The sequence below is a fragment of the Phycodurus eques genome, chromosome 7, assembly GCF_024500275.1.
Source record: "Phycodurus eques isolate BA_2022a chromosome 7, UOR_Pequ_1.1, whole genome shotgun sequence".
NCBI classification, from domain to species: domain Eukaryota; kingdom Metazoa; phylum Chordata; class Actinopteri; order Syngnathiformes; family Syngnathidae; genus Phycodurus; species Phycodurus eques.
Window position 1 is genome coordinate 23,205,594 of NC_084531.1, and position 25,073 is coordinate 23,230,666.

Here is a 25,073-nt window from a genome sequence, read left to right on the forward strand (position 1 = left end):
CAACTTTCCAATAGTTTTCGGCATTTGTATGCACATTTTGACAAACAGTTAGAAAACCATGTGCCTGCTGTGTTGTAAGTTAAATTGTTATTGGAAATAGTTTTCAAGAGTGCCCAAACATACTCTTCGCTGAATGATTCACCATTCACTATGTTAATAACAGTAGTTTATCTGCAAAGTTACCAACTCTGCTAAGTGAGGAATTTTACAAAGCATCAAATGACTTTAAATCATTCCAGTCCAGTCTCCAGATCTGATAGAGCTTACAATGTTTTCAAAATGCTAAAAAAAACATTGGTTGGTTGAGCTGAATATGCGCATGAGATTGAATTACTGAGGGAGACGTCGGACATGATGAAAAATTAATTTTCCAGGTGCGCTTTTCAAGGAAGAACTCAAATTTGTGAGGCTAGGTCAAGAGTTGCCGTCTGGCCTGTTTCAACCCGGAAAACGATTTTTTGGGGGGGCACTTTCAGAGCAGCATGTATGAGCACGAGAGCTATCTTAACACAGACAGGCAGGAGAAAAGGCATCTATTAGCATCTCCGATGAGTACGACATATTTTCAAGTTTTTAATGTTTCTGTCATGTTATTAGATGAATATTGATTGTGAACTGCTATGTTGTAGTGCATACACTACAATCTATAAAGAGGTTGGGAGTTGTTTGAAGGTGCTGAATTGGAACAAAGTTAACTTGCTTGCTGTATCAATAGTGGTATTCATCCTCAAATATGTGAAATGCCCTTGTCTCTTCGTTAATGCCATCCATCCATCCATCCATTTTCTGAACCGCTTCTCCTCACTAGGGTCGCGGGCGTGCTGGAGCCTATCCCAGCTATCATCGGGCAGGAGGCGGGGTACACCCTGAACTGGTTGCCAGCCAATCGCAGGGCACATACAAACAAACAACCTCGTTAATGCCACACATAGTTATATGATGTTTTTGTACACTATTTTGCGATGTGATGGTGCTATTAAGAAGTGGATTAGGTCACTGAACGTCCAGGTCCAAAACTCACCGGCCGCCACCGGTCTGGACACAACGCCTCGTCTACATCACAAGAATATCTTCCCTTGCCAGGCATGGAGGGAAGAAGCGCCTTGATTTCCTTATCCATCCCTCCATCACACCCAAAATCAATCTCAGCACATGCCTCCTTTATATCCTGAACAAGAGGCATGTGCATAAAGGGTCTGCCGGTCATATACTGTACCTTCCACTGTTGTACCAAATAGAAACCGGTTTTGGACTGGGGCTGCACGATGAAAGCTTACGTTTTCCTATACTCCAACATATATTCTTTTATGGTCTGCATCATTAGCATTCTGGATGTATGAGAATGTTATGAATGTGAGAATACGGGCGAATAGGGGTACGGTGCAAAGTTAGCATGACACCCTCCTCCTTCCTCTCCATGCAACGTCTTCCATTTGTTGTGGTCTACTTTATGATTAAAGTGGCAACAATAATCAATTGAGGTCTTTCTCTAAGTGGCATATACAGGATTTTGGAAAATTATCTCAAGTCGTGTCATTTTGAATGGCAGTGTTCTGAAATGGCAAACGTGACTCTACAGTGGGTACGGAAAGTTTTCAGACCCCCTTAAATTTTTCACACTTTGTTATATTGCAGCCATTTGTTAAAATCCATCCATCCATCCATTGTCAACACCGCTTATCCTGGTTAGGGTCGCGGGGCGCTGGAGCCTATCCCAGCTGACTTCGGGCGAAAGGCGGACTACACCCTGAACTAGTCCCCAGTCAGTCGCAGGGCACATATAGACACGGACAACCATTCGCACTCACATTCACACCGTCACTGAGTGGGAACTGATCCCACGCTGCCCGCACCAAAGTCAGGCGAGTGCACCACTACACCATCAGTGACTCCCATTTGTTAAAATCATTGAAGTTATTTTGTTTTCCTCATTAATGTACGCACACCAACCCATATTGACAGAAAAAAAATTGTTGGAATGTTTGCTGATTTATTAAAAAAGAAAAACTGAAATATCACACTGCCATAAGTATTCATAGCCTTTGCTGTGACACTCATATATTTAACTCAGGTGCTGTCCATTTCTTCTGATCATCCTTAAAATGGTTCTACTCCTTCATTGGAATACAGCTGTGTTTGAGTATACTGATTGGACTTGATTAGGAAAGCCACACCCTATCTATATAAGACCTTAGAGCTCACAGTGCATGTCAGAGCAAATGAGAATCATGAGCTCAAAGGAACTGCCTGAAGAGCTCAGAGACAGAATTGTGGCAAGGCACAGATCTGGCCATGGTTACAAAAACATTTCTGCTGCACTTAAGGTTCCTAAGAGCACAGTGGCCTACATAATCTTAAAATGGAAGATGTTTGGGACGATCAGAACCGTCTGGTGCCATTAATGTGTAAACAAATTAACTTAAATGATTTTAGCAAATGGTTGCAATATAAAAAAGAGTGAAAATTTTCCGGGTGTACGAAGGCTTTCCGTACTCACTGTATGTCAGGTGGTTGTCTTATGTGGAGAACCTGGTTCAGTGCATTTTAAAAAGTGTCCATTTGAATTGCAAAATGTGTGTAAAGCAGAAAATGTGCTTCGAGTTTTAGAGACAGAAGAGGCTTTGCTCTGAATAATTGTGCTATGCATTTCATTTATGTGTGTTAATAATTGGATAAGACTGTAAGAATAGCAAATGAAGTGGGTGAACTTCTGAGGGAGCCTACTCTTAACACTTAACAGGCAAACAGGACATTATATTACAGTTTACATAAAACATATTTCTTTATTTCAGTGACAGTGGCTTGGGGCTCAAAGCTAAAACTTTTCATGCTTGAGCTGGCCATCTAACGAAAGACTAAAAAGAAATTCTGCAAACTGGAAGAAGGCACTGAGGAGAAAACATAACAACCAGGTCAGTGGTACACAGTAGAAAGATATACGAAAGTGTGTACAGTTACCCTAAATTAACAGTGCAACTTTGTCAGATCTATGCTTCGAAAGGCATTTGTGTTGTTTGTGAGATTTGTGTGCGTGTGTGCGCGTGCGTGCGTGTGTGTGTGTGTGTGTGTGTGTGTGTAAAGGGCATTCACCCACATTAGCCAGGTCACTGGCTGTCTCATGGAGTGCCTGAGGATACACTCTTAGTTTATCTGACTGGCTTAGCATAGCTGCACACAACAGCACAGGTCTTCCAAAGCAAAGGTAGTCCTACTAGAGGGGACAAAATGCTCTGTGGCTAATACTGTAGCAGCTTTTCAGTAAACAGCATCGTGAGCATCAGTTGTGCAAATGTGTGACGTGACCATGAAAAAGAATCTGAGCACTTGCTAGCTGTTTGTAAGATGTGTGATTTAATACAATGCTCAATGCTGTCTGATTCTTTTATTATTAAAAAAAGCTTATCAAAGCCAATCTTGGCATAAAACTAAAGAAATTGACAAAAAATACAGGTCATAAACAGGAGGTAGGCAGACAAAAGCCATCATGCTGTCTTATAGACTAATTGAAATACCATTCATGTTCATGTTCCGCTGTCGATGTGAGAAGATTTGAGTGTTTAGAGAACATTTTCCATTAAAAAAAATCTCTCACTGAGAATGAAAGTAAAGTGTCTCCAGCTTTATTAGTGTTACATATCTATTATATTAATTACAGGAACGATAGCAAAACATCAGCGCTTTTAACTGGTGACATCAAATATTTCTAATTGCTGTTCCATCTGAACCATTGTAGGCATAATGTTTTGAACAAAATATAGATGGCACACAGTTTTCTTTCTTACACAATACTGTATAACTTTTATTAATGGCTGAGAAAATCATGGTCACACATTTAATGTACTCAGCTCAAAAGTTAAGAAACGGAATCATCACACTCATGCTGAATCTCTGGCTCAATCCTGTCTGAAGAGTTTTTTTTTTAATTAGGTTTGTGAATAGTCATTTTCTTTTAAAAAAAAATCAACAGCTTTCCTACCTTCCCTTTGTTTGACCTCATTAAAAGTAAATTTTCCTATAAATCCCATGCATATTGGTATTTATTTAATTTAATTCCCCAATGACCCTTTTCTCTTAAATATTCATCAGCAATTACAATATTTCCAGCGCTTTCTTATGCAGAAGCTTGTTTTTTCCCCACTATCAGGCAGGCTTACTCCAAGATGCCCTCTGAAAATCAGTTCATCTAATGCATCATAAAAAACGTGAAAATTTCATTATATAGTTGCTGACAGACTCAGAATGAGCATTTCTGAATACAGATGCAGAATGTAGAAACATGTTAATATTTCATTCTTGCGCGTGCAAGTCCAAGGTGTGCGCAGCTGTCTTTCCTGTGGCAACAAAGGCGCTTTCCATTAGTGTTGTGAACGCAAATTCATTTGTAGAGTAAAAAATACATAAAAATAGGCACCGAAATGAACGCACAAAAAAAAACATTATTACATGGAAAGTCCGTGTGTGTCTGCATGTGCGTGTGCGTGTGTGCGTGCGTGCGTGTGTGTGTGTGTGTGTGTGTGTGTGTGTGCGCGTGTGCACATGTGTACATTGAGTGCGTGGCTGAGTATCTGTGGGCACAACAGATGGCCTAGACCTGTCCTCTGGGCTTTCTGCTTTTTTTAACTTTGAGTCTGTAATGTTAAATATTTATACATCAAATTTAACCGAACCAAATTTTAACCTCAAATTCATGCAGAAAATAACAGTTATATATTTACAATATACTTAAACCTCAGACCCCTAAAACCATGTAGTAAGAGTCATGAAAAAATAATAAAAATCATTCAATATAACAAATGTTAATAATTAACAATGAAAACTTTGGTCACGTAACCATTGGTAACAGGGAGCATCATAGCAATTACTGTTGTTTTATTGTTCTTATATTAGGCTTGTTAGAGGTCTTCACAACCAGGGCTAAATCATCCAACAGTAAAAGTAGTGTGGATAAATATAGAAACGTTTGAATGTGAACATTTTCAGGTTCAAAGTCTTGCCAGAAAAAAATATTTGTTTCTTTCTAAAAATATACATATATAGATATCTTTTTGGTTGACCTTTGAAAGCCACATTGGTAAGTAAGAACTCCGCCTGAGCTAGTTAAATGCTTTCTATGTATTTGCTTGTTCAGAATTCAACAGGACATTTTCAATTGTGTGGTATGATACATTGTAGTGGCTTTACTGTTATAGTTTTTATTTGTTAGTGTACAGTAGATGTCTGCATGCTGATGCTTGACACTTTGAAAATGTATGATGGTATCAATATACTGTAACTAATGAGTGTTGCAATTATTTTGTCTCTGCACTCAGTTGTTCGGTCTTTGTCGAGACCAGTTGGGTGAGGATGTTTACATGAAACACATCTTGATTTTCATATATGAATACATTTATGCAAAGGTTAATGAATATCGATAACAGGAGCCGTAATTAACAGTATAGCCAGTTGTCATTTAATGTAGCTGTACGCTTAACTACTATGACAAGACGTGTCTAATCGGAAACAAATTATGAATCTTTAAACTGTGATGCATAATTAAAATACAGTTTGGGTAATACCAAGACATTGAAATGACAGCATTGGTTGAACGAAATAATCTTAATGATAATTTAAAGGGAAAATATTTTGCCAAACCAACTTTTTCTAGTATTTGGGATATAATATTGTCTCTATGGTGCCTCAGTAAACATGTGAAATATGAATTAAAATCGTCCACGCATTCCTGAATTCCTGATGTTTTTCTGCCGAGAGGCCTGAAATCAGGTCATTAGAATTTTTTGAGCTTATCTGCGTCACTAGCGGCGATCCTCGCATTCCCTTTTGGGTCTCCAGCCAGCGCTGTCAACATAACAAACACGTGTTCTCGCAAAGTGAGTCTTCTACACGGAGGCAATCAATCAGAGGAAAGGGGGCGGTCTTTGCCAAATATGGACAAAGTGGATACAAAACTGTGTCAAACAGAAGTAGCTGTCAGAGGGGCCTTTTCTGGACACTCGTATGACAAAACCAAGGTGTTTTAAAAAAAAATTGAAATAGACACTTTTATAGTAAGTCAATGTATCAGAGTCACTCTAAGGAGGTCTAAATAGCCAAAACACGGGACCTTTAAAGCAGTTTTGCTAATAGGTCGCCTTGTCTGAAGTTGGATTCTTTAAGTATTAACTTGTTGACTACAAACAGAAATTGAAATGTACGCCTATCTGACATATCGCACATCTGAATCTATATACAGTATTTGGGAATGACTTTATAGTTTACTTAAACAAAAGCTTAAGCGTTATTCTAACCAAATTTGATGTCCCAAGATATAAAGACTGAAGTTGAAATATACATATACATTTGGCATGTGATGCAACATGTTGATTTTCAAGGGTCCCCTAAGTGTGGTCTATTAGCAAGATGCTTATGAAATATTTATATATAATATAGAACATATTCATTTGTATCTGTTTTGCTGTTTGAGGTATCAACAGAGATGAAAAACTGTGAATGAAAGCTTGTCATGCAATCAGAAAATTCACGACTGCTTGTTTGTCTAGACATGGCCAGTGTTTTTTTGTTGTTGTTGTTGTTGTTTTTTTTAACAGTATGTCTGAAGACAATCATCCAATAGCGCAGATATGCACAATGTTACTACTTTCATTGTAATGATGATAAAACACTCTTTTTCAAAAAGTTATTTTCACAAGCCAGAAAAGGAAACTTTCATTAAGGGAAGCAATTTGCAGGTTGCCCTGGTTATTTCTGTGGTTGATGTGTCAGCTTGTCCTCAGGTGTTAGATACACTGATGGCAATATAAAAGTGATGTGCTTCGCTGCGGAGATTCATGTGGGTCCAGATTGTATTATGTCTTCTCTGGTTTTAGTTTGTTGGTCGAGAAGAGAATGATGAGGATCAGATGAAGATTCATACCTGTCCTTCCTGTTCTTTTGGCATTTGCATTTTCTCTTCCCTTAAACGCACACAAATCATATCCACACTGACATGCACCATCAATGGGAAAGCTGGAACCTACTTGCAGATAGTCTTTGTTATCTTGTTGTGATGAGAAACCATACACAGATGCTTTAAGCCCTCTTATGTCAGACAATCCCCTGCAGTTCTGCTCATTTCCTTTGTAAACATCCTGCGTCTTTAAGTTACATTGCAGCATCATACTATCTTGATTTGTGTGACATTGTCTGAGTTTCAAACTTTGCCACCTCTGACAGTGCTCGGTGACTGCCTGACCGATCCAATCAAAGAGGCATGCAAACAAAATATAAACCATTATTCTATGACACTGAGCATCCACAGAGGGATCTTTTGCTGTTATGATGAGCTGTTGCCCACACTGACTTGTCGACACCCTCTTGTTCCACTTTGGTGTGTTTTATAGTTTGAACATGAAAAGGCATAAAGAGCAAATAACATGAATTCAATTATATCGGTCAGTTTGGTTAGAACTGAGCTACGGTCACGGCAAAGCAAGCTTAAGTAAACGTCATGATGTTCATCTCGACTTTGGTGGCTTTATGCAATGCAACTTTAAGGATGCAAAACTTCAGTCAAACTATCAGATATATAGAGAGGACATAAATATCTCATTTTGAGATATGTAATATAGATATGAAACCCAGTATTAGCTCAAGGATATTTACATGTTTACAGGAAATATACCTTATGCACACTATTATATGTACTCATAGTGTGTTTGAGTAAGCAGTTTCTCATATGTATGTGTATATGTAGACAAAGGCGAGCAGCAAGAGGTTGAGCATGATACCGATAACCCCGAGCACTGCCAGGAATCTCTCCTCGGGTGTGCTCAGGTATGGACACATTAGGTCCATGGAAAGGTTTTTAAAGGCTGCTAACTATAGCAACTCATATTATGCAAAAAAGGTGGAACTCATTAAGTTACAACTTTAAAGGAGAGGCACAAAGGTCCTTCAGTCAATAGTTCTTAGTGGCTATTTAGTCAATCTGCTAAATCTGTTTGGTCCGTTTGGGTAAATATTCATGTGGCAGTAAAACAAAGCCCACCCTATGAACAGTGTCATATAGTCTCGTATGAAAAATAGCACTGTAAAATCCACCATTGGATGGAGTCCCGTTTTCATAGAAATACCAAGTCATGAGCGCAGGTAGTCACTATCAGCAATGATTTGGCTTGAGGCGGTCTTAAAATGAAAAGTTCAATATGAGAAGGAAGGGAGACAAGATGCCTCATGCAACTCCTCTCTATTGTGACATTTGGCAGCTATTGTCAGTAAATGTGGAGTATTCTTACAGCAGTAAATTGATGCAGTTGGCGACAATCCAGCTGTACACACTGCCAAGGATCCTTCCATCTAAGCACATAATAACCTAACCCTCCAAGCACATTGAATACTTGAAGAGATGTATGGCAGTAAGGATGTTGGTTTGGCACCAATAGTTCTTGTTCAAGTCTGTCTGAAGGTCTTATGTGACTGAGGTGTAGATGTAAACGAATATGACCACTAAAAGATTGAGAATGGTTCCGATGATGCCCAGCACGGCTAAAATCCGCTCCTCTCGATCGTTCGTCGAGTCATCCTCTCTTGCATGAGTGCTGCAGATATAGTGGCTGCCGGGTATCATGGTTAACATCACAGAACCCCACCGCCACAGGGCACGATGCCTGGATAAGACACAGCAAATATGTGGGTGAGAAATGCATTCAGAATTAGTACATTAGTTCAACATATTGTTGCTGTCTCAGGACCACTACTTATCCAGCAATCTAATTTAATGAATAATGACTGCTTTAGACTGCTTTAGCACCAGAAATGTAAATCAATCTTTTCACTGTGTGTTATATGTACACGTTACGTTTAATTATGTAATTTTTTTCAGATTAAAGATCCATATTGGTCCAAGAGATGACATATTTTCACTGTCCAATGGAAACCTGATACCTGCAGTTAAGGATTATTTTGACTGTTTAATAAGTTTACTTGTGTTGTCTTGCATATACTCCTCTATGTATGGAGCTAAACAACAAGTGAAAACATGTTTTGTTATTGTGTTTATCATGAATTTATCCATTTGCTGCCAAACGCATTAGAACAGTCCTTGAAACCACATAAATCTGCATTAGACTAGCCTTTCGCCGTCACTTTGGCCTAATGAACCAAATGTCGAGCTTGGATAATACATGGTATTTTTTTTAGGAGAAAATTGCAAAATTGCACACTATGAATTAAAATTATTTGAATGTAAAATATCAATACACGTGAGCTTTGTGCAAACCTGTAGCAAGCAAGCAGTTTCATAACATACATTACAAATAGGATAAGTCTGCTTAATATTGGTGTGGCTTTATGAAACACTTAGCTGTGGATAAAAAAAAACCCTCTTTTTTTCCCTTATAAAAACTAATTGGATATACAAAATTTTTCGGTCATTTTGACAACGGCAATATTATAATAAGTCCTTTTTCAATACCACTTATGCTCTCACAAGGGTCGTGGGTGAGCCGGAGCTAAAAGTCAACTGGTTGGCAGCCAGTTCAGGGTGTACAAAACATTCACGCTGTCATTCACACCTAAGGGAAATTTCGACGGAGTCTGCAATTAACCTTCTATGCATGTTTTTCGAATGTGGAAGGAAGCCGGAGTATCCGGAAAAATCCCATGCAAGCACAGGAAGAACATGCACACTTCACACAGGAAGGCCAGAAGCCCAGGATTTGAACCCACAACCTCAGAACTATGAAGCGTAAGTGCAAACCAGTCGGACTGCCACTACTTCGCATGTGCGTCATCATGGAAGGCAGACAAGAGCGGCATTACCGGGAAGCTACTGAGGAGGTGTGGAGAGAAATACAAAGCTTCAAACCATGACATCCATCCATCCATTTTCTGAGCCGCTTCTCCTCACTAGGGTCGCGGGCGTGCTGGAGCCTATCCCAGCTGTCATCGGGCAGGAGGCGGGGTACACCCTGAACTGGTTGCCAGCCAATCGCAGGGCACATACAAACAAACAACCATTCGCACTCATCAGTCATGCCTACGGGCAATTTAGAGTCTCCAATTAATGCATGTTTTTGGGATGTGGGAGGAAACCGGAGTGCCCGGAGAAAACCCACGCAGGCACGGGGAGAACATGCAAACTCCACACAGGCGGGGACGGGGATTGAACCCCGCACCTCAGAACTGTGAGGCTGACGCTCTAACCAGTCGGCCACCGTGCCGCCTCAATAAAACCAATAACAAAAATATTTATTTTAAATTGGAACATAACCACTGCTTACCTTAAACATAAGAATATTCTACATTTAAGTAGATAAAATAAATAAATAAATAAATTTGAAAACCATGAAAAAAAATCTTAAGAAATGATGAATACAAATTCCTTGTTTTTTTTTGTTTTTTTTTTACTGTCAGTATATGCTAAGTACCTCATTTGCTTTCTCCACTTTTGAACTTCCTGATGCAACAAAAACTTAACGTTTTATTGACAGTCATGGTACCTGCTGTGCACTTCTTGGCCTCTGAGGGGTAGTGTGATGCACGCAATGAGATACACACTTGCAGTAACAAAGAAAGTAGAAGTCACAATTGAATGTTGTTATTATAACTAGTTTTTCACAGAGTTTGAAGAATATATGCCAGAAAGTGTTGTTGTATTGCCTGTTTGTATGTGTTTATACAGCATTTGTGTAACAATATTCTTTATTTTGAGAGATAAAAAATGCCGCAATTTCAATGCTAAATTTCGTTAGCTTGTCAGTAGGCTTTTTCTTTCATCGTGTCTTAGCTTTTTTGTGAACAAAACCGAAGAAAAAAACGAAGGCTGTGATATATTTGAACATACAATCGGTGCAATTATTTTGTTATGTGAGTTTAGCTTTACAGTGAACTTAAACTGGAGTGTCAATAAACGACTTTAATCAAGGATCCAGTTCGATCCGGTACTTGTTTTTTCTGACATCGGACCGATTTCCGATCTCAAAGATCGGATCAGGACACCCCTCATGCATATTTAGTAAATTTGTGTAAAAGGGGGTAAGTGAGTCAATGCACTTGCTTCAGAATGATTAATCAAACAGATGTTAAGGCTGCTACTCTGAATACGTCAGATTTTCAAAGACCAAACTCTCACTCTCCCTCATACTGTACATTTCCTCATCCCTTCTCCAGCATCTTCCCTCTTCAAGGTCATACATCTTAATGAGTGGAAGCTGTTCAAGCATAGTCAATTCAAGTTAATATTTGAATGCAGTCATTCCATTTCAGCAATTCATTACATCTTCTCCACAATTAAAGCACAGTGATACACTACCGATATAAGACAAATATAATTTGATGGTTTTATTCACTTTAATATATTTTAGGAATGCTTGGTACTGCATCAAATGACTATCATATGAAACACTAACATATTTTGAATCCCAAACTGTTGGAAGTATCTGTTAAAATTGTTATTGCATGATTTTCTGATTATACCTCTGTATAGTGTACCATATTAAACATTAAACATAAGTATATATTTATGGTACGTGGGATGTGCTAAGTGTAAAATAAAATCTGGTTTTCCCACTGAATGAGCAATGCAAGGCAGGCTGCCATGAAACTCATACTTAATATTCATCATAATTGCAGCAGATTGCTTCTCTGCGTTCACTGTCAAATTAATTCGTAGAGGGTGTGATATGAATTCCCTACAGATGGTTCCTCTGCAATGAAACGTGCATTACAGTCATAGTCAGAATGCATGCATTACAGTCAAAGTCAGAATCACTTTCAAGTTAATCTCAGTGTAATATCAAAACAGGCATATGAACCTGTGAGATGGAGACGGAGCGCATGCGAGGGCTAAGTAAATGTTGGTTACCATCCAAGCAGCTCAAATTGCCCAAAAAAGCAAAGCAAAAAAACTGCTTCAGGCTATTGCTGATGTCAGATAAGAGCCTTCAGTAAATAAGAGAATGAGATACATCACAGAGTGATGAGAATTGTGACCCTACACAAGTACTGCCTTAATGACACTGTATGTGTCACTGCATGAAGAATTGGAGAAATTGGTGCCTTCTGTTTTCACCAGTGGCGATGCAGCCTATTCCTAAGTAAATTTCAAAGAGGGTGCAGCTCACATTCTGAGTGGGATGTTAAGTATCCTCTTGTCTACACTAGCAATGCAGGTTTCGTTGACCTTTGAAAGATAAAAAATAATAATTTTCATGCTGTGCAACATCATTTCCAGTGAAGATGCCAAGTGGCAAACTCTTGTATGTCATCAGTCCACAATGCATTGCACATCAGCGGGATTGCAGCCCCAATGCCTGTAAAGAGTCATTAAAATCTATCTTTGGAGGATTTAAGATATTTATAACAAGTATATGTTGATGTGCAGAATGGTAGCCGAATTTTTAGTTTGTCTGCATGACAGTTCTGAGGTTTGGGGTTTGAATCTCTGCTCCGGGCTTCCTGTGTTTCGATGTTCTCCCAGTTTTTTCGTGGGTTTTCCCTGAGCACTCTGGCTTCCTCCCACAATCCGTAGCTGAGATAGGCTCCAACTCACATGTGACTTTAATGAGGACTGGCCTTATATAACCCCAATTCCAAAGAAGTTGTCCATCCATCCATTTTCTGAGCCGCATATCCTCACAATGGTCGCGGGAGTGCTGGAGCCTATTCCAGCTATCATCGGGCAGGAGGCAGGGTACAGCCTGAACTGGTTGCCAGCCAATCGCAGGGCACATATAAACAAACAACCATTCGCACTCACATTCACACCTACGGGCAATTTGGAGTCTTCAATTAACCTCCCATGGATGATTTTGGGATGTGGGAGGAAACTGGAGTGCCCGGAGAAAACCCACGCAGGCACGGGGAGAACATGCAAACTCCAAACAGGCGATTGAACCCCAGTCCCCAGAACTGTGAGACAGATTGTTAGATATATTGTAGAAGTTATCATTTATTTGCTTAGCTTGCATTAGTATTATGGACAATGTTTAGAAAGAAAGATGTCTCGCCTTCAAGAAGATGACACAGCAGGAATCATCTGAGAGAAGGACGTGGCCGGGACGTGGCAGGTGCCATGTTTTCACCTTGAAACCCTACCCTTAGTGTGTTGTGTCTTGTAGCTTAGTACGTTATGTCTTGTAAACTTAGAAACCTCCCTATTTTCAAATAAATGCAGGAGCGACGGGAGAGATTGTTTAGAGCGTGTTGAGAGGCTGTAATCTGAACAATCTCCCATGCGCCCTCCTCATGAGTAAAATGACCAACGTCTTCATTCCTTTTGTGTTTATTCATTATAATGTTTGGTGAGATAAATCCAACACAGATGCTCTAACCAGTCGGCCACTGTGCCACTTGGGACTTGTGTTAAACATAAATAAAAACAGACTACAATGATTTGCAAACCTATATTTAATTGAATACACTACAAAGACAATATATTTAATGTTCAAACTGATCACCTTTATTCTTTTTAGCAAAAAATCATTCACTTAGTATTTTATGGCTGCAACACATTCCAAAACAGCTCGGACAGGGTCATGTTTACCACTGTGTTACATCACCTTTTCTTTTAACAACATTCAATAAATGTTTGGAAACTGAGGACACTAATTGTTGTAGCTTTGTAGGTGGAATTCTTTCCCATTCTTGCTTGATGTACAGCTTCAGCTGTTCAACAGTCCGTGCTCTTCGTTGTCGTATTTTACACTTCATAATGCGCCACACATTTTCAATGGGAGACAGGTCTGGACTGCAGGCAGGCCAGTCTAGTACCCGCACTCTTTTACTACGAAGCCACGCTGTTGTAACACGTGCAGAATATGGTTTGGCATTGTCTTGATGAAATAAGCAGGGGCCTCCATGAAAAAGACTTTGCTTGGATGGCAGCATATGTTTCTCCAAAATCTGTATGTACCTTTCAGCATGAATGGTGCCTTCACAAATGTGTAATTTACCCATGCCATAGGCACTAACACAGCCCCATACCATCACAGATGCTGGCTTTTGAACTTTGCGTCCATAACAGTCTGGATGGTTCATTTCCTCTTTGACCCGGAGGACACTACGTCCACAATTTCCAAAAACAATTTGAAATGTGGACTCGTCGGACCACAGAACACTTTTACACTTTACATCAGTCCATCTTATATGAGCTCGGCCCAGAGAAGCCGGTGGCGTTTCTGGGTGTTGTTGTTGCCTTTTAAGTTTTAAGTTGCACTTACGGATGTAGCGCCGAGCTTTACTTACTGACATTGGTTTTCTGAAGTGTTTCTGAGCCCATGTGGTGATATCCTTTACACATTTATGTCGGTTTTTGATGCAGTGCCGCCTGAGGGATTGAAACAGAGAGTCCAGATTTTCTTTTAAACAAGCAGAATGGTCTTGCCCCAAAGTCAAACACCATGCAAGAGAAACCTAGCACTACTAAGAGGTCGCTCTCACGATCTGAAATACCCAGTTTATGTCGTAAGACTAATCATCCTACAAAGAAAACAAATTTCCCCTGCTTTTCATTATGAACATGTTTCCTGAGTGAAAGATAGAACTCCATGTGAGGTGATAACCCATTTCCAATTGGCTGTACCATCCACCCTCTGAGAACGCTGGCCTATTTTTTGCATTTGCTGACTCCCATCATATTTCAACATGATGAGGAAGACCACACATGCGCCTCTTCATCTCCAATTAAGAGAAACCGTTCCTGCACTCCCCAAAGCAGTGACCTTGTGACAATTGATAGTCCTAACACCTACTGGGAACATGTTGGAAGTGATGCTGAGCATATTGACACGGTTCTCTTCGGTTCGTTGTTTGAAGTAATTGATTGACAGTGTTATTGACTACAGAAAGTGATCAAAGCAATACTTTTACAGCTTTTGGATTTGATATATTACCTATTGTTCAGCCGTTGCAGAAATTAATAATGCACCGACAAGCACACACATATTGCTTTGTCTTAGGTTAAAGGCACAATAATCTGAGAAGAGGTGCACATTTGACCAAATAAAGCATCCATATACAGTAGATATAAAAAACATATTTCATGTGTCTCTTATCTTCTCGTTGGGCAGCTACAATGACACACAGAGTGATGGTGTAAGGACCTTATCCGTATGACACTTCCACAGAACGTTCCACAATCTCATTATGAGCACAACAAGCCAACACTGCGAGAGTATGAGGCTGGCGGCCATGAAGGGACTGTCACTTCTGCTCAGCCACAGCTTTGCTTCTCCCCCATGTTTGTGTGTATGCATGTGTCTGTGTGTGTTATTGCAGGGTAAGTATACAAGAGTGCATGAGAGGTTGAATGAGAATGGCAGAGTGAGTGTACATGCATGGACTGTATGTGTTTCAGCTAAGGGAGAAATAATGTATCCATATGCAGTGTTGTACCTGAATGAGTTCAATGAACGAAAGTTTATGAAGTAGTTCATATTTTATGCGAACATGAACTGAACTTAGTTCATTTCTGCCTGATGAACGTAATTGAAAATGCGCTCATTCTAGCGTCAAAGAACGGTTTTCGAACCAAAGTTCATTTTAATTCAAGCGTGCCAGGTTTTGGTAGGGACTTCAAGGACAAACCCGTCTGTACACACAATACGATCCTTCATATGTTGGCGGATAAACGCTGTATTTGGCAACCGATTCAGTTCGGCCAAAGCCGCCATTCATGAAAGGCACGTCGCAGCTGTGTGTGAACACGAGGCGTAAATGGGAGTGAATCCGTTTTTCTGTGGTTCTTTTGTAATACAGTATATAATTGTAAAAATGTATAACTAGGAAAATGATTTGTATAAAAATGCTTTAGTTAAAAGTGTACGATCACACTGTCATGATATGCAATTTATTTTGTTTTGTAATATAAGTATTAGGCTTGTCACGATAATTATTATATCAACTTATCATTCAATAAATAAAATGGATAAAGAGTTTTTCCGGATTCAATAAAAATGTCATTGTTGTAGGGAGCCGCCGTGCGGATCACACAGTGAGGCATGCAATAACGGACAGTTGTACAGCTGTGTCATTAGCCGCGAGTGATCTCATGTAACGGTGGCGGACAGGTACACTCTTGATTGTTTTGGCTCGGTCCAGTATTCCACAGCCTTGTTCCATGTGCAGCGCATAGATTCACACAACAGACACACTTAAGGAAAAGTTAAACGTTTGTTGTGTTCGCTAGCCTGGCCGCGAGCTAATGGGCAAGCCTGTGAGCTAAGGAGCTAGCGAGCTAAGGAGTAAAACAGCTTGCTCCACCACGGCAAAATCATTTAAAATGTCAGTGCCTCTCCGAGTTGTTGTGTGTGTTAGTCCACTATTAACACAAAGACAGGAACGTTAACTGTTTATTAAGGATAACCTCAGTGGCACACATTATTCAGCCAGTAGTTGACTACAGCGAAAGTCAATGTATACTTGATTGACAGGTGAAGGGCTCGTCCTCAGCGGGCCAACCACACAGTAGCCAGGTTTTTTGTCATTCCGATTGAAGATCTCTGGTCAACTGTTTACATGTGACTTGATCTATTCCGATTGGGTGTATACATGATATGTGCTACATTTAGTCAGAACAGCCGTTGTTGTAACGTTACGTCATTTATGAAATTGGAGGTCCATTGTCTATTCAGCAGAGTAGTTTTCATTCATTTTAAAAATTCATGATTAAAAACAACTTATATGTAGTTTAAAAACAAAGATCTCCGTCGCATTCGAGCTCCATCACACAACGCTACATGAGGAGGTAAAATGGCACAGCACACCAACATCAAAACCTTATCTTGATTGTGAAGCAAGGTGGAGGAAGCATCATGGGATAGGTGTGCTCTAGTTAGGGCCTGGAGAATTTTCTATCATCAATGAAAAAATGAATTAAATTTATTTTGCAGGAGAACTTGAGGCCATCTGTCCGACAGTTAAAGCTCAAAGGAAGATGTGTGTTGCAACAGGACAATCATCCAAAACACAAAAACAAATCAACAACAGAATGGCTTCAGAAGAAAAAAATGTAGTACATGTTCTGGAGTGGCCCAGTCAAAGTCCTGACCTCAACCCGATTGAGATGCTGTGGTATGGCCTCAAGAGAGCTATTGACACCAGACATCCTAGGAATCTTGCTGAACTGCAAGTTTTGTAAAGAGGAATGGCCCAAAATGTATCCAGATTGTTGTGCATTCCCGATCTGCAACTACAGGAAACGTTTGGTTGAGGTTATTGCTGCCAAAGGAGGGTCAACCAGTTATTAAGCCCTAATACTTTTTACATACATACTTTTTCCTCCCACTGCAACGACCAGTGACAGACAAAATGTTAGAAACATGTTACGGACCGTCCGTATTCTGTTACGGGGATCACTGAACGTTGATTCGTTACGGCCGTAGCACTGATTGTTCCAGATATTGGGAAAAACAAAATCCAGCGTCTGACATTACCGGCACGTCCACATTGAACAGCTGCTCGGTGCATGCTATTTTATTACACTCCCAGCTGCCAAGCCGCAGAGGCGTCCAGTGTCAACGCAATGTAAGTCACTGATCATCGCCTCCATGGTAGCAAATAAGATACACTTCTTACCACGCTTTTTACAAAAATATCACAAAGGGAGTACGAGGAATGGATCGGCGAAGACGATCTCAATGCCATGCTAATTGCTAAACTATTGTCATGCAGTCACAAAAGATCGTAATGATTTGGTGGTACAGTACACTTGTCACATCGGTCTGGCTGGAACCACATTTTCGGGCAGAGTAACCAACTTTGAGGAACAAAATAACAGGTCAAATAATACGCGTTTAGAGATATATATTTAAAATAATACATGTCCACACAGGACGCCCCGTCTGAACCGGAAATGAATTAGTATGTAACTGCACACATCACTTCAAAGCGTGGGCAGGTTAAAATTAAATTATTATTATTATTAATAAATATTTGCAAAATAAAATAAGACAACCTTTATTATTATCACAATAGGGAAATTTGCATCGTTTCAGCAGCAATTGTGGATATAGGAATTATAAATGTTATCTAAACAGCATGCAAGAGAAGACTCACAATACATTGCAGAAAATAGAAACCAAACGTATTGGCCATACATACACGATCCAATTCAATCTATCAGGAATGTTCTTTGTTTGTTTGCAAAATAGAGTGCTCAGTTTTTAATTATTAATCATTTAGACATTTGAGATGTGATTAATCTGTTTTAATAGACTAGACTAATATAGACTAACAGACCAGGGTTGAAAACATAATTGGCAAAATGCAAATTAATCTATAGACACAGATATTTTTGATGATGTAACATCAAAATCTCATATACTGGTACTTTGATTCAGTCTGCAACTGCGTCCTCCATTACAAGGTTCATGTAATAAAAACATTAAAATGACAAATATTGAAGCCAGAATTTATTAACTATTATTAATATGACTGTCACAAGGCAATGTTCTTGACAAAACTTTGAAAATATGGAAAAAATCTGGGACAAATTGAAGTGGTTGGCAGCTTTGCTTTTACAATTTTTCTTACATGAACCACAGGGTCTTTCACCTTTGACCTTGACCAACAACCTGAGGAAATGCTAATGTCATTTGTGTGTCTTAGACACACACACACACACACACACACACACACACAAACACGCGCAATTATGTGTACTCACCACACATTGTACCCAAGGGTGCAACCAGAAACTCTTTTCTTTCTTCTGTTTATCTGAGCATGATGTCAGTTTTTTTTCCAGTCCTTTTGCCTGTTGATTTCTTTCTCCTTTCTATTCTTCTCCTCCGGGTGCCCCCGCTCACCGCTGCTGTTCAGGTCCAGCCCTGTGGCTGGTGGGCAGCATCCATGCAACACATGCAGCTCCGGGTGTTAACGGATGGAGTTTGGTGGGGTAATGTTCAGAAACAGCTGGCTTCAAAGCTTGGCAGGCACACACAGGTCTACAGCATCACTCAAGCATGTTTAGCGGAGCTCCTCGATAGTCCTTGCATAAATTAACACAAAGCTGGTCTTTCTACGGTTTCAGGATTGGAGGCTGTGTATTGTCCTGCTTTATTTTGGTTGATGTGAAGAAAAAAAAATGTTTCCTTCCTCAAACTGTAAAAGTAGTCCAACTCTGGGCAAATTTTGAAAATAAGGCCAACTCTGATATTCAGTCCAAGAGGAATATCTATATTCAGTCCAAGAGGAAATTAAAAATTCTATATTTGGCAGTAATTAGTAACTCTTAGTGGATTTCAAAGCAGGTCAAGAGTCTATACAAAATGCAATTGTCTGTAAAAGCCAAGAATAGATTTATCTCACATAGAATAGATATGGCTGCAGTCCCCATGTAATTCTAATGGTCTCTCAAATGTTTATTTCCTCCTCTTGACAGTCACAGCTACAGTCCTTCTGCCAGTTGTCAATCCTCTCTCTTCATGACTGACCGTGCACCTCCAGCAGGCCACGTTGCGGCTAGTACGACATGGTCCTGTTTCAATTCGCTGCAAGACGTCAACATAACCTGGTGCACTTGCCAACTTGTCTAGCGTAAAAGTCCCACATAATGAAAGCAGTTTTCTTTTCTTTTCTGTTTTCCCTCTGTGGAGGAGGAAGCAAGTTGTTTCCAGAGTGGCCTGTCAGCATGAATATTTAACAGAAATCTCTTGCTGTGTCGTTGTCACAGTTAAAGTTTCCATGCTGTTCCCGGTGTGATGCACAGACTGATGTTTTCTCATCTGCAGCAATTGTATTCTGCATTCTTTTTTTTTCTTTAATTAATCTTCCTGCTTGGATTTTTGCTCTGTGGCCTGATTTGTTCCCCTTATGTCACATTTGTGGTCATTTTCTACAGTATATGTGACCCTTTCAATATACAGTTATCCAGTCTCCCCCTACAGCAAAACAGTCGGTTTTAAGTACCTTTCAGCCGGTCCTTCTGTCCTTTGCAGTCCTGATTCCAATGTCCATCAGGCAGCAAATCTTCAGTGACCCTTCCCTCATGCTAAACCCGTCAGATCCTAAACTCTCGTCCACTTCTCACCTTCCTCACCCTCCAGCAAGATGATTTACTTGGCCCACTGTCTCGAAGTCACTGGCTCTGGCTTGCGTCGTCCGTCTTCATCCCTGTCTGACGACTGTTCGCGTCTGTTAAGGTCTGCTCTATTTCTTTCCCTGTGTCTCTCTCATTTCCCCTCTATCTCTCTCTAGCCCCCCTCCTGCATACAAAACGCAGAGTATTCGAGCTGCTGTGAGTCATACTGCTCTCTCCTCCCTTTTCTTCCAGGAGCTAACAACTGCCCATTTTTCAAGTCTTCTCCTAAGAACTTGCCTAAAATGCTCCGTATGTTTTCTCATCCCATGCCACAGTGATGCCTGTGTATCCTGCCGAACCAGACAGATTGAGTCTAATGCAGGAAGAGAAAATTGTTTCTATTTGTCTTCTTGAGTCTGTCTGGTACATTATCGGAGGTCTCTTCCTCTCTGGTCCACTCTTCGAGTGTGAAAGTTCAGTAATACAAGTATTCCTTCAGTGACACGTCACTCTTGAGGGAAAACAGAGAAGACGATAGAGCAGTGATCAGCGCACTATGAACAGTACAGTAGAGAGACTCAAAATATATTAGAGTTGAAGGATGTGGAGATGAATAAAAGAAAAGAGAGCGATGCCCTCGGGATCTGTGGAAGTGACCCGTGTGCAGATATGGAGGGGAGTGAGAATTCAAGGCTGGAGGAGTCATGCTCGTGTGGGTGGAACGTCGAGGAGATTGTAAAATGGATAAGAAGGGAAGAGAGGAGGAGGAGCTTGCCTGCCAGTGGACGGAGAGAGATGGCTAGATCTACTGTATAAAGTTAGATGGGCGAGGGAGAGATGAAGACATATGCGAAGATTTATGAATGGATAGCTGAATGTCTTGACAGGTTGACTGGTTTTATGACATACAGCAAATCCAGAAAATACCTCCTCAGGCCTTTATTAGTTAAAAGTATTGAGCTAATTTAGTATTGGATCAATTTATTTCATATTTTACCTGAATGGGAATCCTGTTATATGGTCTTTTCGTCGTTGCTTCTCTCCAGCCTTCTGTCTGCTCTTGCAGCCCCAGTCTGTGCTATCTCTGAAATGCAGCATCCCTCTCCCCGCCTTCACTGCTGCCTCTTTTCAGCATTTCTCACTCCCTCACTTTCAACCCTACACATCCCATAGTCGACCTGGTCTGCCTCTATTTTCTCTCCCCTCTGTCTATCTTGTCCTCCATCACCTTTTTGTGTCTTGCATTACACCCACTGTCCTTTTTTCATCACAATACTGCCTCAACCTGTCTATACACACTTGGCTCACCCTTTTGGCTTGTTTATTCCACCCGCCCCTTCCTGGAAGCAAGGAAGCTTCTAGAATAGAAGTGACAGGCTCAGAAAGTGGAAAGCTTTCTGACCATGTGAAGACCATTCACAATCCCGCCACATGAATTATACACTCACAATACATTCACGTCGTAGTTTATGCATGTCCACGCAGATTAAACACAGGATGACAGTCAGTTGCTCCATCTAGCGGTAAATAAACAAAAGCATTTCAGGAAAATGTGCACAAATTGAGGAAAGTGTTTATGTACAGTGTGCATACCTGAGCAACGCGTATCCCACAAACACTGTGGATTCATCGATAATGAAAGCGGTTCCTGCAGCTGAGCCCACAGCTGTAAATCATTGAAAGAATCAACCAAGATACATAGACCCCATGTAGTGTGTGATCAGATGACACACGCATAAACGCACGCACACTGCAGCTGAGGGAAAGAAAAAAAATCCAATTTAAAATGCTGAGGAAAAAAAATCTAATTGAACATGGAACTAATGTTTGACAAAGAGTGATTGAATCATTCAACACATAAATGAAACATCAGCCCCATTTGGATTATATTGGGTTTATATGTGTGGGTGTGAGTGTATGCATGAGTGTTTTTGTGTATCTGTGTTTGCATTGTGTATTTCCATGTGTTGGTTAGAGCTGTGCCACAAGCCTGAAGCGTCACCCATTACTACCATCTGTGCAGCTGGGCCAACGTGTGTGCGTGTGTGTGTGTGCGTGTGTGTGCGTGTGTGTGTGTGTGTCCTAACTGAGTGACGTCTGACGAGAAATGCAATTTATGTGAATGAAAATGCAATCTCCATTTTATATCTTATCTCCTTTATCTCTTATTCCATTTCGAAGCATACATCTACAGTAAATTATATACAAACTTTGTTCCACCAATAATGTGACCTATAGCTGTACAACTCGATTCAAAATAAAAGTCAAGAGGGGAACTAAAAATAAACAACTGAGATAATGTGGCTGCATAAATGTGCAAACCCTCTGATAACTGGGGATTTTGCTGTGTACAGAATTAACCAATCACATTCTAACTCATGTTAAATGGGAGTCAGGTCACCATCAGTCAGTCACCTACCACCAATTTAAAGTGCCTATGATTACCCCAAATAAAGTTCAACTGTTCTGATAGGCTTATCTCGACTTTTTTTTTATGTTTGTTTTTGCTTTCAACCAGGGCAGGGGCCTAACAGTTTTGTCTTAACACTGACTGGTATATGGAATGGGTCATAATTTATTCCACCTTGTCTAAAGCCCCCAGTTCAGCTGAGTAAAAACAGTGCGAGGCCCCAATTTGAAGTTTGAAAAGCCACTGACGGCCACCAAAACCTAAACACCTGAGACTAGCTCAATAATGTCCAAATTTATAGTTTTCATAACCAGAACTACAGAATTAGTGTATGTGAACATGGCCATATAAAAATGCAAATTAATAAGCACTTTATTGAAACACTGAAAATTAATTTAACCATGTGGTTTATCTCTCAACAATAAATAACTTATTGAAATACAGTATAAAGAGAAAATATGATCATTAAATCAGACCAATTACTTTCTTACAGCTCATATTTCATAAAATGTTTTTTATACATTGCAATCAGTCACAGCTTTTATCATTCATAGAAATACGTGCTAAAAAACAAGTGTTGTTTATATTGTACTATGATGGATCGAAACAATACAATACTCGGTGTGCAAAGCAGTGAGCACAAATTCCAAGCAGAAACGAAGTATTTGGTTTGTTTCTAGCATTAAAATACTGTAACTAGCAATTAAGCAAACACACTGTACAGTAGGTATCAATAAATGATTTGTCTTAGCGTCAGTGGTCATATTCACACTGTTGTTGTCCCGCGTGAACAAAAAAACGAGCCATAGCAGCCTCAGCAGTTACACTATTTCCTTCATGGCCCATATAGTTTATTAGAATGATCAGTTTTCGGTCTGAAAGAGCTGTGGGTGATAAGAATAATGACAATAATCACTCTCTCTCATCATGCAGTCTCTCAACTCTTAAAAATAGAAATACTGCTCTGCTGGAATAATACAATGCAACACTTACATGCTAAATCTGCATTTAAAGGAGGACAAAGAGTGGAAAATTAATTCTAAAATCAAACGCATGCATCTGTATGAATATTCATTCACATAAATCCCTAAGCAGGAATCTGGGTCAATACACAATGCAGTTACAGATGACTGCACAGTGTTGGGGCTCTCCCATGTGTTGCTGTGTGGGACTGCAGGATATTTATTTGTCCAAGTCATATTGGCTTATGGGGACTGTACACTTTAATGTAATCAATGTATTTATTGAGTCCAAGTAGAATCTATTGTAACATCTGCTGCACTGTAGAAACTGAGCAGGGCATTGTTATACAGTACGCAGCGATCTCGTTTGTTGTGCGTCCAGTGTCTGAGACGCACACAAATGAGCAGGGACGCATAAAGCATGGTGAATCTGCGTCCACAGACGCACAGCATTGCTTACCCACGCGCGTGTGTGTGTGTGTGTTGCTGAAGTGCTTCTACAAATCCATCCATCCATCCATTTTCTGAGCCATTTCTCCTCACTCGGGTCACGGGCGTGCTGGAGCCTATCCCAGCTGTCATCGGGCAGGAGGCGGAGTACACCCTGAACTGGTTGCCAGCCAATCGCAGGGCACATACAAACAAACAACCATTCGCACTCACTGTCACACCTACGGGCAATTTAGAGTCTCCAATTAATGCATGTTTTTGTGATGTGGGAGGAAACCGGAGTGCCGGGAGAAAACCCACGCAGGCACGGGGAGAACATGCAAACTCCACACAGGCGGGGCCGGGGATTGAACCCGGGTCCTCAGAACTGTGAGGCTGACGCTCTAACCAGTCGTCCACCGTGCCACCGCTTCTATAAATCATTATCCACTAAAAGTACAAGTCTTGTCTTGGTGCTAGACAGTAGCCAATCACAAGAAGAGTTATTGTTCATAAATACGACTGAGACTTTTTTTCCGGGCTCTATAAATTGTCTTTGTTGTGTTAACCACCCGGCGCGCCGCTCACAAAAGGGGGGTCCAGTGTTTTTGTATCCATATTTCCCCTGCTGCTTCACCTGGTTTTTTTAACCTGGCTCACGCAATGAATTACTTCGTGAAAACATGATTACCAGAATAACACGCGGAACATCACTTGACGAAACCTGGAAAACAGGTTAGCAGACCTCCTGTGTATGCTGCAATAACGAGCATAACTATGTGTTGATGACATGATGGTTTGAAGCCAAACTTATTGAAATGTTGTTTTCTTTTTGGCTGGTGTCTTCAGTCCAAAGTTAAATACAGGTATATCATTTAAAAATATACAAATATGATATGCAGTATATAACCACAAATTAAGCCTAAACATTGTATATTGTCTTCTTTGGTGGCTTTGTGGGGATATCTTGTTATAAAAAAAAAATACTAGGGATGTTCCGATCTAACCTTTTCACTACCGGTCCAATACCGATATTGCAGCTGATACCCATATCGGTCCAATCAGATATCAGCATTAATCATACATACTTTACTTATTTTGTAGTATGGAATTTTAGAAAACGGTTGATGAATTGATATTACTCAAACAGAGATTATACTGGATATGAATTAAAGTTTTATGCTGGATTAATTTACAGTACTTTACAGGATCACTGCTGCCAGTAAAATACTGTAATTTTTACAGTAAGTTTTACAGTGCACAGTCTCAAGTGTAA

The 25,073-nt window shown here is 40.2% G+C and overlaps 1 long non-coding RNA gene across 1 annotated transcript; it reads right to left on the reverse strand.

Annotated features, from left to right (window-relative positions):
- Positions 1–3,616: 3,616 nt before the first annotated feature.
- Positions 3,617–21,076, reverse strand: LOC133405555 (uncharacterized). The gene is made up of 3 exons (XR_009768960.1): positions 20,994–21,076; positions 18,641–20,507; positions 3,617–8,642 (listed from the first exon to the last, which is right to left on the reverse strand). It is a non-coding gene; the product is annotated as an uncharacterized LOC133405555 (long non-coding RNA).
- Between the last annotated feature and the right edge of the window lie 3,997 nt (positions 21,077–25,073).